This window comes from Pholis gunnellus (assembly GCF_910591455.1).
Source record: "Pholis gunnellus genome assembly, chromosome: 18".
Taxonomy (NCBI): domain Eukaryota; kingdom Metazoa; phylum Chordata; class Actinopteri; order Perciformes; family Pholidae; genus Pholis; species Pholis gunnellus.
Window position 1 is genome coordinate 5,113,104 of NC_136545.1, and position 12,460 is coordinate 5,125,563.

A 12,460-nucleotide genomic window follows, 5' to 3' on the forward strand; every position below is an offset into this window, starting at 1 on the left:
ATTTGTACTCTGCGTCCCCCCCTCCCGGTGCCTCCCATCTCACCTGGGCGAGGCCTCCTTGTGGGCTGGCGTGTGCTGACAGGCAGGAGAGAGCGGAGGTACATGCTAATGCGGCGCTGATCAAAAGGGGCGCATTGCCGTCTCCCTCTGATGGGCCTACTGATGCCTCCCCCCCCCCATGAGAGCTGCAGTACGCATAGGCAGGAGCAGGGCAGTGATCAGAGGGAGAGAGAGAGAGGGGATGGAGGATGGGGTGAGAGATTGGGGGAGGAGGAGAAGCAAAGAGGGGGATAGATGACAGTGAACACGAGAAAGATGAAGAGAGACATCCAAGGAATATGATGCAGTTATTATTGAATCAATAACGTTCTTTTTTTATTTTTTTATCAATTGAACAACAAGAATAAATGGCAAGTTTCCAGTGAAGCTGCCTTCTTTATCTGGTTATCTGATGGAGGAGGCAAACATGCACTTGGTCCATCAGCTCTCTTTCTATGTGGACACAGCTGATTTTTTTTTATTTCCCATGTTGCTCCGCTGTTGGCCTACATCTTTCCGCATGACTGAACTGACAAGTTGGAATCCTTTCTAGGAATGCTGATGTTGATACAGCACTGGATGTGTGTGTGTGTGTGTGTGTGTTTTTCCATGTCATTTTTAATGCAGAAATGGCACAAAATGCTGTTTACAGCCTCTTGAATATGGAGATTTCCTGCTGTTCTCTGTTTTATATCACATTAAATAAACATCTTTAGTTTTTTTTTCCAAAGACTTCAAGACATCACCTCTGAAACCGGGATGGTTTTCTGACATTTTATAGACCAAAACAATGAATCGAGTAATCAAAAAAATCATCGGCAGATTAATCCATAATGAAGATAATCGTTAGTTGCTGCTCTAATACCAAAACAAAAATAGATGTACACAGGCACAATTTTCTACAGATTATTATTATTATTATTATTAGCATTATTATTATTGGCATTTGGAAAGAAGTATCTCACTGCCAGGCTCTGGACTAAAATCTGTCTATGCCTCCTTTGAAACGTGAGCGCCTGAGGGCCGTGTAGTACACGCGGCCTCTACACCGGGCTGCGTTCTCCCTCCGCCTATAGGTCATGATGTACGCAGACGTCTTGCTCCGGCTCGTCCTCTCTTATTTGAGTAAAGAGCTCTGGCCCTGGGAGGCAGATTTAGTATTTTTGGAGCGGTCTTCTGCCTCGTTGGCTCATGGCGTCTCGCGGGCGTCTGCAGGTAGACGTCATGGCTGACATTTCAGCGGGAGGCGGACGCCTCGAGCCCCTCGGAAGATGCCTCGACCTGGACCTCGCCACAGTATCATAACAAACCAGAATCTTTTGTTTCTATGCACCTGGGGGCGTGTGCTGTCACTCAAAAAATACCAAATTATGTTGACGTTGGAGGCATTGATCTTAAATGTAGAGAGTGCATATACAGCAAAGGGCATGATAAAAAGAGTAGTTAGTCTATTCATGTAGCACGAGGGATTGGTATGCCATATAAGGTTGTCTGTACATAGTTTCCTTAGTATACGAGTCTTGTAGATCTGGTCTTCATGCCTGGGTCCACACCTTTTGAATCCACTGAGATAAAGTCCACTATTGAGAGCTCTGTCTGATATCAGGCAAGCAGCTGCCTGATATGGGCCGGGCCCTGTGAGCCCCGTGAGCCCTGTAAGGGTGGGCTCAAACTGATGGGACAGAAGGGCCACATGTTGGTCCAGGGCCTTCAGTGGCGTTGCACCACATTGATTGGCTCTTGTCCGGTGGGGAATCTCCAGTTAGGCTTCACTTCTTGAAATCATGAGTAGGCCATGTGGGTGCTGGTCTCTAAATCGGAGGAAAACAATTCAGGCGGTTGGGTGACGGGTGGATGATTTATTCACGCATGCGGGTATCGGGATGACATCAAAGCCGATCTCCAGTCCAGACAATCCGGCACACTTTCTCTGTCACTTCTGTAAGAAGTCAAAACGCGCGACATCTTTGTTTCTTTTCTTTTGGAACATTTCCCCGTGCTTTGCTTTCACGGAGGATAATGGACAGTGCACGATACAGTCATTAGCCCGTCACAATGGGGCTATCTCACACTGGAACCGTGTTCCCTCCTGTTATGATCATTTTGATGCTATCTCAGGCTCCGGCTTTGTTTCCCCGTCTCAGAGGGAAAAAAAACAGCTCGCCCGAGTCTTTAATGCGCCGTTTTTTTGTGCTCGCTGAAAAGCCAGTCTTCCAACCAGAGCGCAGCGTAGCATCCCGCTCTGCTGCGCCGGGCCCCATCCTTCCCCGTGGAAAGGGAAATAATTTATGAAATGAGAAGTACATTTGTTGTGTAAATGACCACACGCTGTAGGATATGTAATCCTGCCTGCAGTCGGTCCCAGTCATGTGACTTGACCTAGTTTTGTATACCTCCCTCTGCCTGTCTCTCCTCTCTCTCTTTTTTATTTTTTTCCCTTCCCTTCATTCTCTTCTCTCTCTCCCACAGTCTCCGAGCGGCTCTCTGCTCTCCCTCCTCTTCTTCTTCCATCCCTCTTTCACTTTCACTCTCCATTCTTCTCCCTTTTTGTCCCCCCAACCCCTCCCCACATGCTGGCTGTTGTTTCCGTTCCTTTTTTTTTATCATGACTGATCCAAGGATTTGTCTTCCTCCTCTTGGTGTGTTGATACCTGTAACTATGACTCTGTCCTTGCTCATGTGCTGAAGACAAACCGATTTTATAAAATCTGTGATGTGACGGGGGTGACTAACCCTTGAGTACACGTCTCACAATAATATATCAAAGACATCACAAATAGCACGGAGTAAAGACTGATGTATGCGCACCAACAGAAGTTATTAACAATTTATGTTAACATCAGTTAGCTTTTGTTTTAAAACAGTTTTTAAAGAGATGAGGGAGTCTAGATTGAGTCTAGTCTGCACTTCATTCTGAGACAGAGGAGCCCAGGGATCAGTCTCTTGGAGCCTCATTCTCTTAACTGTGTCACCCAAAGTCTTAAGTTGCATAATCACCATCAGAAAAGTGCTCTAGTAATCTGAAAAGAATAAAATATATTTATTTTCTCTTTGACTCGTCACTGATCTACTATGTGCATGAATCCCTCAGTTCATTGTGAATGACGTTATAAACGCCACTCTTTTTTGGACTTAATTAAGTATATTCTCTATGTTCTGGTAGGTCCTCTCCCACTCCCACTGTCACCCTGTTTCTTTACCTGTGTGCATCTCAACGAATGGCCGCCGCAGGCAGCCTGCGTTTGGGTTCGATAAGTTGGTCTCGCATTGTTGTTTTAGTCCGAACCAGAGTGCAACAACTGCCCAAACGCACAAACAAACCTGACCAGATTTTGTGTTAATCTGAATGAAAGGTTGGCTTGTGAAAAGCTTCCTGGGACTCATTATGTCACTTTGCTTCCACAGCAACCTTCACCTCGCAGAAAGATCAGGAAAAAAAGCCAGGCCGATTATCTTCAGCTAAACACTGCGGCCACATAAAGAGAAAAGAAAAAGGGAGCGGGGGCGACTTGCGAAACATGTCCTTCTGGATCTGAGAGCAGGGCAGATTGTTGAACAGATAGGTGAACGCTGTAGCTCAATGGACGCCGCTGTAAGAACAGCTGCAGGCTGCTCGGTAGGTCTCCACTGTAACGATTGGGTCGCCTCTCGGTATGCGTGGCATGCGTCCATTCCTGAAGAGCACAAGGGATCGCCCGGGCTGAGCGGTAACACTATAACCCACAACAAGCCTCGGCCACAGCCGTCTCACTCACTGCACGCCTCACCTCTGGGTGATTTTTAGCACGTTGTTATACGTGCATCCTCACGAGCTGTTCTCCGTGTCGCCATCATCGGCTGTCACATGCTCTTATCTCTCTGCAAAGTACCAATTGGTGATGTAGCATGGATGGTAAAGCTTTCAATGTCGCGGCTTGTGAAAGAAGTCAAATTACAAGTACACGGTTAAAAATATGCAAAAATGTGCTCTTGCTTGAAGTTTAGGTGCCAGGTGGATATATGTTTATTTTTAATAGCCAGGGTGCAGCAGTCTGAAGCCATGCCATTAAAACAAGACCTGAAACGTTGACACATGAAGGTTCACTCGATGAGAGAGCCCACAAACTCTTCTTTCCAAAACTTGACTTTGCTGTGTGCGCACCGGTTTCCTGTCCAAGTTCTCCTCGGTCCGGCCCGGCTCAAAGTCAAACACAGAATCGGAGGTGTGCACTTTACAACCAATTTACTCCGGATTCAAAATCCTGGAAAGGATTATTTCATTATATATATTTTTTTCCATTCTGGATTCTGCTCCCTAATGGATCTTTACAGTCAACAGGCTGGAATCCACATTGCTGGTTTTAAAAAGCCCCAATTCATATCTAATGCCTCCAGTTTAAAGAGGCATTTTAGCCAAAGAGTGCACTTAATCCCTGCTTTTAAAACCGCCATGTGACCGGTGTGCCTTGTGTAGTTCTTATCCGACAGTATTATGAATTTTAGTGTTTTTATTGTCCTGTTTTTTTTTAGTGCATAGCCATGCGCAGCAGCTGTGGCTCCAGATGTTTTCACTTCAGGTTTCTGAATTATGTACCACTCTGTGTTAATGTTTCACGCAACAGGCTCAAACACACCGTTTCCCCGTGATATGTTTATTTGTGTTTTAATCAAGCGTTCCGGAATTCAGCTGCAAGGTTTCTACAAATGTGTAGGAATATCCTTTTTTTTCTAAATACATTTTTTTCATAATTAAGGATGAACATTAGCCAGTTCCAATCTCAAATGTAAGGATTTGCCGCTTCTTTGTTTCATATCACTATAAATTGAAAATCTGAGTTTTTGATTAATTGGCATTCTCCCTATTTTTCCTAACATTGAAAATGCTTTGCACCGTGCATTTCTTAAACCGCCCAAACATTTTTTAAAGTGCAGCTAAAAGCCCTGCATTTCATTTGTAATGCCTAACAACTGTTGCTGCCAGAGTGTGCGTGCCTCGACTACGGCATGCGTCGACCTTGTTCGGCTAAATCTGGGTCAGAGTTGTGGGACAAACTGTTGGGCAGCGGAGAGCAGAAGACGTGGGCGGCAAAGCTCCCGCTTTGTCCTTGGGTGTCTCGTATACATTTGCATCCTCGGTGCGTGGACGCGCGCGGCATGGAGGAGGTTAATGGGAGACTCTACGGGGATTCAGTTTTAGCGGGCTCCGGATTCTTCCACCAGGACTCAGCCGATGAGTGGGGGGGGCAAAGGTCGCCTCGCTGTACCACACCTCACTTTCTGCCCGGCTGCAACTCTGCACCGCCACGCGGGAGTATTCATCTCTGTATTCTGAAGCCAAGCTTCATTTTTAACATCAGTCGCTGGGGGTGCTTATCTTTGATCACTACCAAAACGTCAGCCGCGCTGAAGGGAAACTGAGGTCCACGGACTAAGGCCAGAACCGTATCCGATTGCACCCATCAATCAAGGCTAAAAATAGCCGTTTCCACGCCAGATTAAAGCAGTGCAATCTAGGGTGAATCCCTCAAAAATATTGGATGAATTTCCAGCTGAGATCCATTAGAGGACGCACATAAAACAAAGTTGTATCCCCCCCACCAGTCTCTCTGAGGGCAATATTTCACGGCTGAGAAAGGGTCAGTGTGCGCTGTGCCAAAGGGCTGTTGGCGCGCGCAGATCGTCCGTCATGTGAACGGCTACTGTAGAGATCGGCGGAGGGATAGATTTTTAAATGCTTCCTAGTGTCCATTCCCCGGGTGAAAGGAGCCTCTTTCACTCCCGCAGCTCTCTCCGAGTCCAATCACACAAATTTGATTAGAGACGTTCGCCCTAGGAGCTGCTCTGGCGGCTGTAAGGGGCCCTGACCCCCCACCCCCACCCCCTCCGGTTTGCCCCCGGAGACAGACTATGACGCGCACAAGCCCGTGACAGAGAGTGAGACAAATGGCGGTTATAAATTATCAGGAGTCGCCGATTCGATGTCGTCTAAGGTTAACCCAGACGCAACGTAATGCTTTACAAAACGCTCGCAGGAGGCGGGGCTCTGCGGGGCTCTGCGTCTCTGTGGGAAAAGGTGAACATTAGCCATGGCCAAAATACATCCATATGTCATTCAGCATTCGAAAAAACTCTTTTGTTCATGACTTCATGACTGTTGAGTCTGCAGGTGCGCTGTGTGTCTGGAAGCAATTTGGGTTTGATTGTTTGGCACAGACTTACGTGTGAGAAAGACATCAAACCAAGATTTTAAATAAAATTCTACACCGACCAATCCAGTGGCTCGCGGAGGAGGCGGGTTTGGTTGTTCGCAGCAGAAATTGAGCCCGTGGGCGGAGCTTTGTCAGCGGTGGATTTATTTTAGCCACAACCACACTTTCAACTAGTTGTCTGCAGAGGTGTGTTCTCTGCACAAAGTGACAGAGTTACACATCTGGCTCTGGGAGAGTCATAACTCTGGTGTCAACCAGGGTTTCATTATGACATATTTCTTTACACTGAGAGGAACATAAGTCAACGTTCAGTATGAATAGAGGCAAAATAGAGTTGAGGTGATGGTTGTTTGGCACAATATGTCAATGCAGTTTTGTCCTCATTTCCCGTCTCTTTTGCTGCCATTTGGTAAAACATTTCAAATTTAAAAGGTTAAAAAAAGGTCTAAAAAGAAGAGTTCCTGAGAACTGCCTCAGGTTTACAGATAGACATGTGCTGCTCAACAATACCAGTCCCAAATCACGCTTTTTACAAAGGTCGTCTTTGTCAGCTCTACCGTTCTCTGCAGCTCCAAAAGCCCCACCAGGGCAACTGCCACTTTCACCATCCCGAGACTGTGTGAAAGTGCAGACTCAGTTTCAGTCAAAGTAGGAAGGCATGTTTTTCTTTTTAAAAGAGCCGTTACAGAAAGGTGCTCTTGTTCATTTCAAAAGCGCCTCAGTTAAAGTCTCGCAAAAAAACACAGTGGCTTAATAAGTCATTCAATAAAGCTGTCCAGTTAAACTTTTTTACTGCCAGCGCAGACCTCAAACGGCAGGTCGGTTTTGTGACTCATAGCTCGGGGGGGGGGGGGGGAGGAACGAATGCGAGTTGCAGATTTTAGTGACTTTTTTTGTGTTTCTCCAGCAAAGCGAGGGCTAATCGTAGCGTCGACCTCCTCGCCGTTTAGTCGCGGAGGTTTTAAAAAAGTTTTGCCGCGAGTGGTCTGGTTTGTTGTGGCTGACAACCTGAAAAAATTATGTCTTCCAGCCAAGGTCTCCATGGGTATCTCTGTGTCTGCAGATTTCCTCTAATCTTCCATTAGGGCTAAAAGGAAGCCCTCAGGTGGCAGATGTTGCCCTAATTCATCCAAGGCCGAGAAAATGATCGCTCTAAAGAAGCCACAGTGAGAAAGCCGGTTAGCATTCTGTTCCTCTATACTAGGGGCATCCTGTTTTGTTTGATGCGATATACCAAATACAAAAACATGCAACATGCTGCAGAGGCCTGAAGTCTTCTGATTGGTCACCTTATGTCCCCCCCAAGGTTTGGCTGCTCAGGGACCCTTAACGTAACCCTCTCAGTAACGGCGTTTACGTTAGGCTGGAATTTCAACCCCGAAGGCCGTGTTTTGGAAACTGAAAGAAGGCGATCAACCCAGATAGGCAGAGAAACATGTAAACAACAACAAAATATATGTGTGTGTGTGTGTGTGTGTGTGTGTGTGTGTGTGTGTGTGTGTGTGTGTGTGTAAAGGAATTCTATTTTTCCAGCAAATATAACAGCACGATCAGCATCTAGGTACTGCCCCCAGTAATCTGCACGAGGTTTGCTTTGTTGTCACGATGCATCTGCTCGGGCTTTGTTCTGGTTGAGATAAATAGCAGCTTAGAGGCATGTCTAAATTCATCTTCTTTTTTTTTTTCTCCTTCAAAATGGAAGTCATCTAAAGGGGAGGGAAGACAGTTTGCTGATGGAGCAGATATGCTCAGAAAGCAGGTCCGACGCTTTACCGGGATCAGAGAGGGATGAGGAGTGTTTTGATTATGAGCCGACGGGTCCTGAAGCGTCTCTCTCGGCTCTTTGCAGAGAGCCCGCTGAAGTGAAGAAGTGGGGAGAGCTGCTTCAGCAACACAGGCTCTGTTAGAGAGGTAATTGTTGTTGTAATGAGACGCTGGTGCTGTGGATTAGCTCTCTTTAGGGGGAAAGCAAACATCAGACGATCATTAAGTCTCCTGCTTGGTGTCTTTTCATTTATAGGAAGACGGCACAACACACTAACACGGAATGTGTTAGGCACACTTACAGAAAGCTTTGACTTATGGGTGATTAGGGCTGCAACTACTTATCCTTATTGACTAGTATCGCAGTGATTTTTGCAATTTATCATTTAGCCTAGAAAATGTTCCCAGATGCTCATGGTGAGGTCATCAAATTGCTTGTTTTGTCTGATCAATAGTCAAACCAAGGCGATCCTCCGGGTCCTAAAAGTGAAGCCAATGCAGAAGTGTCTTAAACGTGCATTCTTTCTAATGGCCATCAGGGGGCGACTCCTCTGGTTGCGAAAACAAGTCAGATTGTATAGAAGTCTATGAGAAAATGACTCTACTCTATTCCTCTTTGTTAACATCTTTGTTGGACAGTCAATTAATGTTAGGATTCTGATCATATTGGTCTCGTAGTATGTTTTTTGTTATGCGTCTTCATTTCAGATGCGAGTTTGCTCAATAGATTTGTGCTTTGTCTTGTAGTGACGCTTCACATTACCGCTTTTAATAATCACCACGGTCTCTGAACATATGAGAGTGGTTTTAAACTGCCCGTGGGAAGAAGTGACATAGTCTGTCCATTCTTGGTTAAAGACATATTTGATTGGCTGAGCAGCATCCCGTGATTTACAACGCATGTAATTGGTCGGTGTGTTTCCTGCACCACTGAACGAGTGCTGTAAAGGCTGGAAAAGCTGTGCCGTCAAAATGTAATAATTCTCATTTATCTAACGGTTGTAGGTCCAGAATCCAGATGGGTCCAGATCCGGACTGCGGTCCGCCTATTAGTGACCCCTGATATAGAATATAACCGACTATAAAGCAGAGTACGCTTTAGGGCGAGGCTACCTTGTGATTGAAATGGCGCTACCACGGAGTTGTCCGGTCTGGGTGTTAGCTGCGTTTTCGTCTCATAACTTCAAACCTTTCACAATGTGTTTTCAGTTCATGAAAGTGGATTATAACATTTTGGTCACATAAGAAATACCTTAATCAGCGTCCGGTTGTACTTAGCCCCACCCTCTCATGTCACCTATAGTTGCAAAAAAGCAAAATGCCGACGGCCAAAAACCAAGATGGCTAAATGCCGAACTCAAACCAATGAGAGATGTCCCTCTGATTACGTCCACTTCTTTTATAAAGTCAATGCAAAAATATAATTAAAAAAAGAAAGAAAAGAAAAGTAACGAACCAGCAAATGGAAGGCATTTTTGCTTGATTAATGGTTAATCAGTATTAGTTCATTGTCAAGTCTTCTGTCTTGTGAAACATGTAAATCCTACTAAATGGATCTCTCAAGGACATGTGGGCAAACACTGGAGTCCCCAAGGCCGTTGTAGAGGACGGGCGGACGGACGGGCGGACGGACGGGGGTGCAGAACAGTCTTTAACAGGTTCTTCGTTCCTCATGTGGAGCTCTGAGGCCTGAAGGTGAACGGCTCTCTTTCTGGTCCGTCTTAGCCCACAGAGTCCCATGTGGGAAAGGCTTTTTTTTTATTTTATTGCACCTGGGAGATGCATTAAGAGCACAATGAACTTTGACCTTGGGCTAGATCACCCCGGCAACGCGGGCCACGGACAATCGCTGCGCTTAAAGAGAGCTGCGAGCCCCTTTAGCTCGTATAAATGCTTGAATGCGTTGCATTCAAAAGGCTCCAGTTTGTGGGCTCTTGTAAAGTCTTGCGAGCACTTTCCCTGATGCGTCTGTGAGAAACGAGAACGCGCCGTTAATGAAAACCCTTCGGTTGTTGGTCTTATCAGTGAGGTTTGTTATAATGGGGAATGTACACACCTTTGTTTCATTAGAACCTTGTCATTAAGCCATTCTTTTATTAGCCTTATATCAGTTATAAAAGCCCGTCTTTCATTAGAGGAACATCTCAAAGCCTTCCCTTCATTAGCACGAGCTTGTGAACGCTGGATGCCATTTCATTAGCGGCCTATCTTTAATGAGGAAAGCGCCAGCGTGTTTACATTTCTCTGATCCCCCCTCCCCCGATCGCCGCTAAGGATAATGCTGATTGGCCTCCGAGTGGGGGTGGGGGGGCGTTTGAGTTTGTCCGCCCCCCGTAGATTGGATCATACAGTTATTAAAGCCAATGAGATCCTCGCTGCTCAGAAGCGAAGAGCAAGATCAAACGTTCCTGTAATCAAGGTTCCGCTTACAGTACACGAGGCCGAAGCGCATTGATGTGGAAGACTTGATGACAAGATGTGCGGCGGTCTCACAGCTCATCACGGCAGATCCCAGAAAGAAAAAAAAAAACCTGCGCAGACACGTCCGAGCCGCTGCTGCCGCGCTTTCATCGTTCACTTCGAGGCTCGGAAAAGTGAAGCCCCTCCACTGAGAATGATTCACAGTTACACGCCTCTGAAATCCAAATATTTGTTCCGTTTGATGACTCGTTTTGTAATTTTCTCTGAAAATGGCCATTTATGTATTTTACATTGAAATAGAAAGATGACGTGTGTTTTACTTCAAGTGAAATCTCAGAGGGAACACCGTACTTTTAATAACATTGCTCCAATGTATGGCTTGCAGTGTTGGACTTTTTTGGTGGTGTGTGTGTGTGTGTTGTGTGTGTGTGTGTGGGGGGGGGGGGGGGGGTGGGGCTGCTGTCTGCTTGGTTTACTCCTGATCTTTGGAAAAGTCCAGTTTGACTGGGAGCCTGGGCTCACATGTTAATGCCTTAATGTTCAGCGACACTGCTCCGAGCTCCATGCCATGTGTCATTGTTTGGCCTTCAACCCCCTTTGTGCAACCAGGAATGTGCCGTGTTCCTGGAGAATTGATTCATTTGGTAAAGACGTTGGGGGGGGGGTTGATTGTAATATATGGAGCGGGACCTTTTTTCTTTTCTTTTTTTCAATCAAAATCTTCCGAGATTCTTCAAAGAAGAAACCGAAAGCGCTAAATGCACCTCCTTCATGAGGACTGAAAAATCCCCTTCGGCATTGACTCAAGTAGGAGGAGTACTTTGCAGGTAGTTTTAGTGTGTAAAATCTCAGCGCTCGGAGGGTAACAAATCACCCTTCATTATTCTGATGTACAGATGATAGAAAGATGGAAGGGTTGGTCCAGAAAGCTTTGAATCTGTGCACTAACATTCTGGATTATAAGTTATTTGTCTGCGTGAGTAGACTTTTACTTCCCCATCACTACCATCATCGTGTACATTGAGAATCTTCAATTGGGGCTGATGAAACACAGATAAACCCACATTTTGGCAAGTAATACTGAAATGTTGATAGATGGTGAAAAACGAGTTTCATTGTGTTTTTGCAGTGAATGAATCTCTAAAGATTGACAACAAATGTACAGCTTTTTCCGAAGTTAGTCACAAACACACGCACGGTCTTGACTGGAATCAGCCATCTCTTGAGCTGTTGTGTAGAATCAAACACGGAGACGTAGATTGTCATCATCCACGCCCCATTCCAACACGGTACTGTGTTTAAGCGCTGCTGCTGGCGTTTTCATTCTAATGATCCTTTCAACGTCTGACAACAGCCATAGCGTTATTATTGTTAATGTGCTCATCAACACGCGTGTTTGCTTCTTCTTTAATAAGTCTTATTAATGCCATTGTTCGGGCTGGTCTCGTTCTGCCCGTCTTTGCTCTCGCCGGTCCAGACTTGCTTTGCATCGTCAGTCCCCCGCTTCATCCGCAAAGCCAAATCAAAGCTCACACACACAGACACACACCTTTTTTCTTCCGGCATCCTCATAACCGTGCGAGCACACTCACACTCGCACACCCTTATGAGCAGCATCAGCATCCCAGACGGCTTATCATGGGGAACTAATTCAATATCCCTCCGCCTGTTTTTAAATGTCACTCTCTGAGCTCATCCGGAGTGACATGTTTTTCATGGTGGAAATAAAGGCGCTTTATTGGGCTCAGAAGGCAGACAGTGGGGGTGGTGGGTGGGGGGGGGGGGGGGATACTCCGTCTGCCTCTCTTGATGTTTGCTGGAAATATAAAAAAGGTCCTCATGAGGAACGAATAAAGTTTAGATTTTTTTTTTGTGTGCCGGTGCCGATGAGATCCGCATGAGCCGCCTAGATGAGGATGGAGCGAATCCTCCTCTGGCTTCACGCACACGCTGCTGCTCTGAGGCCACAGTGTCAACGTGACGTGAAATGCCAGCCATGTGCCACTTTTAAGTCCACAGCATCTACAGGGGACATTCAGGAAGAAAAG

At 46.0% G+C, this 12,460-nt stretch overlaps 1 protein-coding gene across 2 annotated transcripts in view; it reads left to right on the forward strand.

The window, feature by feature from the left end:
* Positions 1-12,460, forward strand: part of rxraa (retinoid X receptor, alpha a) — a gene marked incomplete at its 5' end in the record, with an annotated part of 88,888 nt that overhangs the window by 10,789 nt on the left and 65,639 nt on the right. The gene's annotated exons all lie outside the window — the stretch shown is intronic.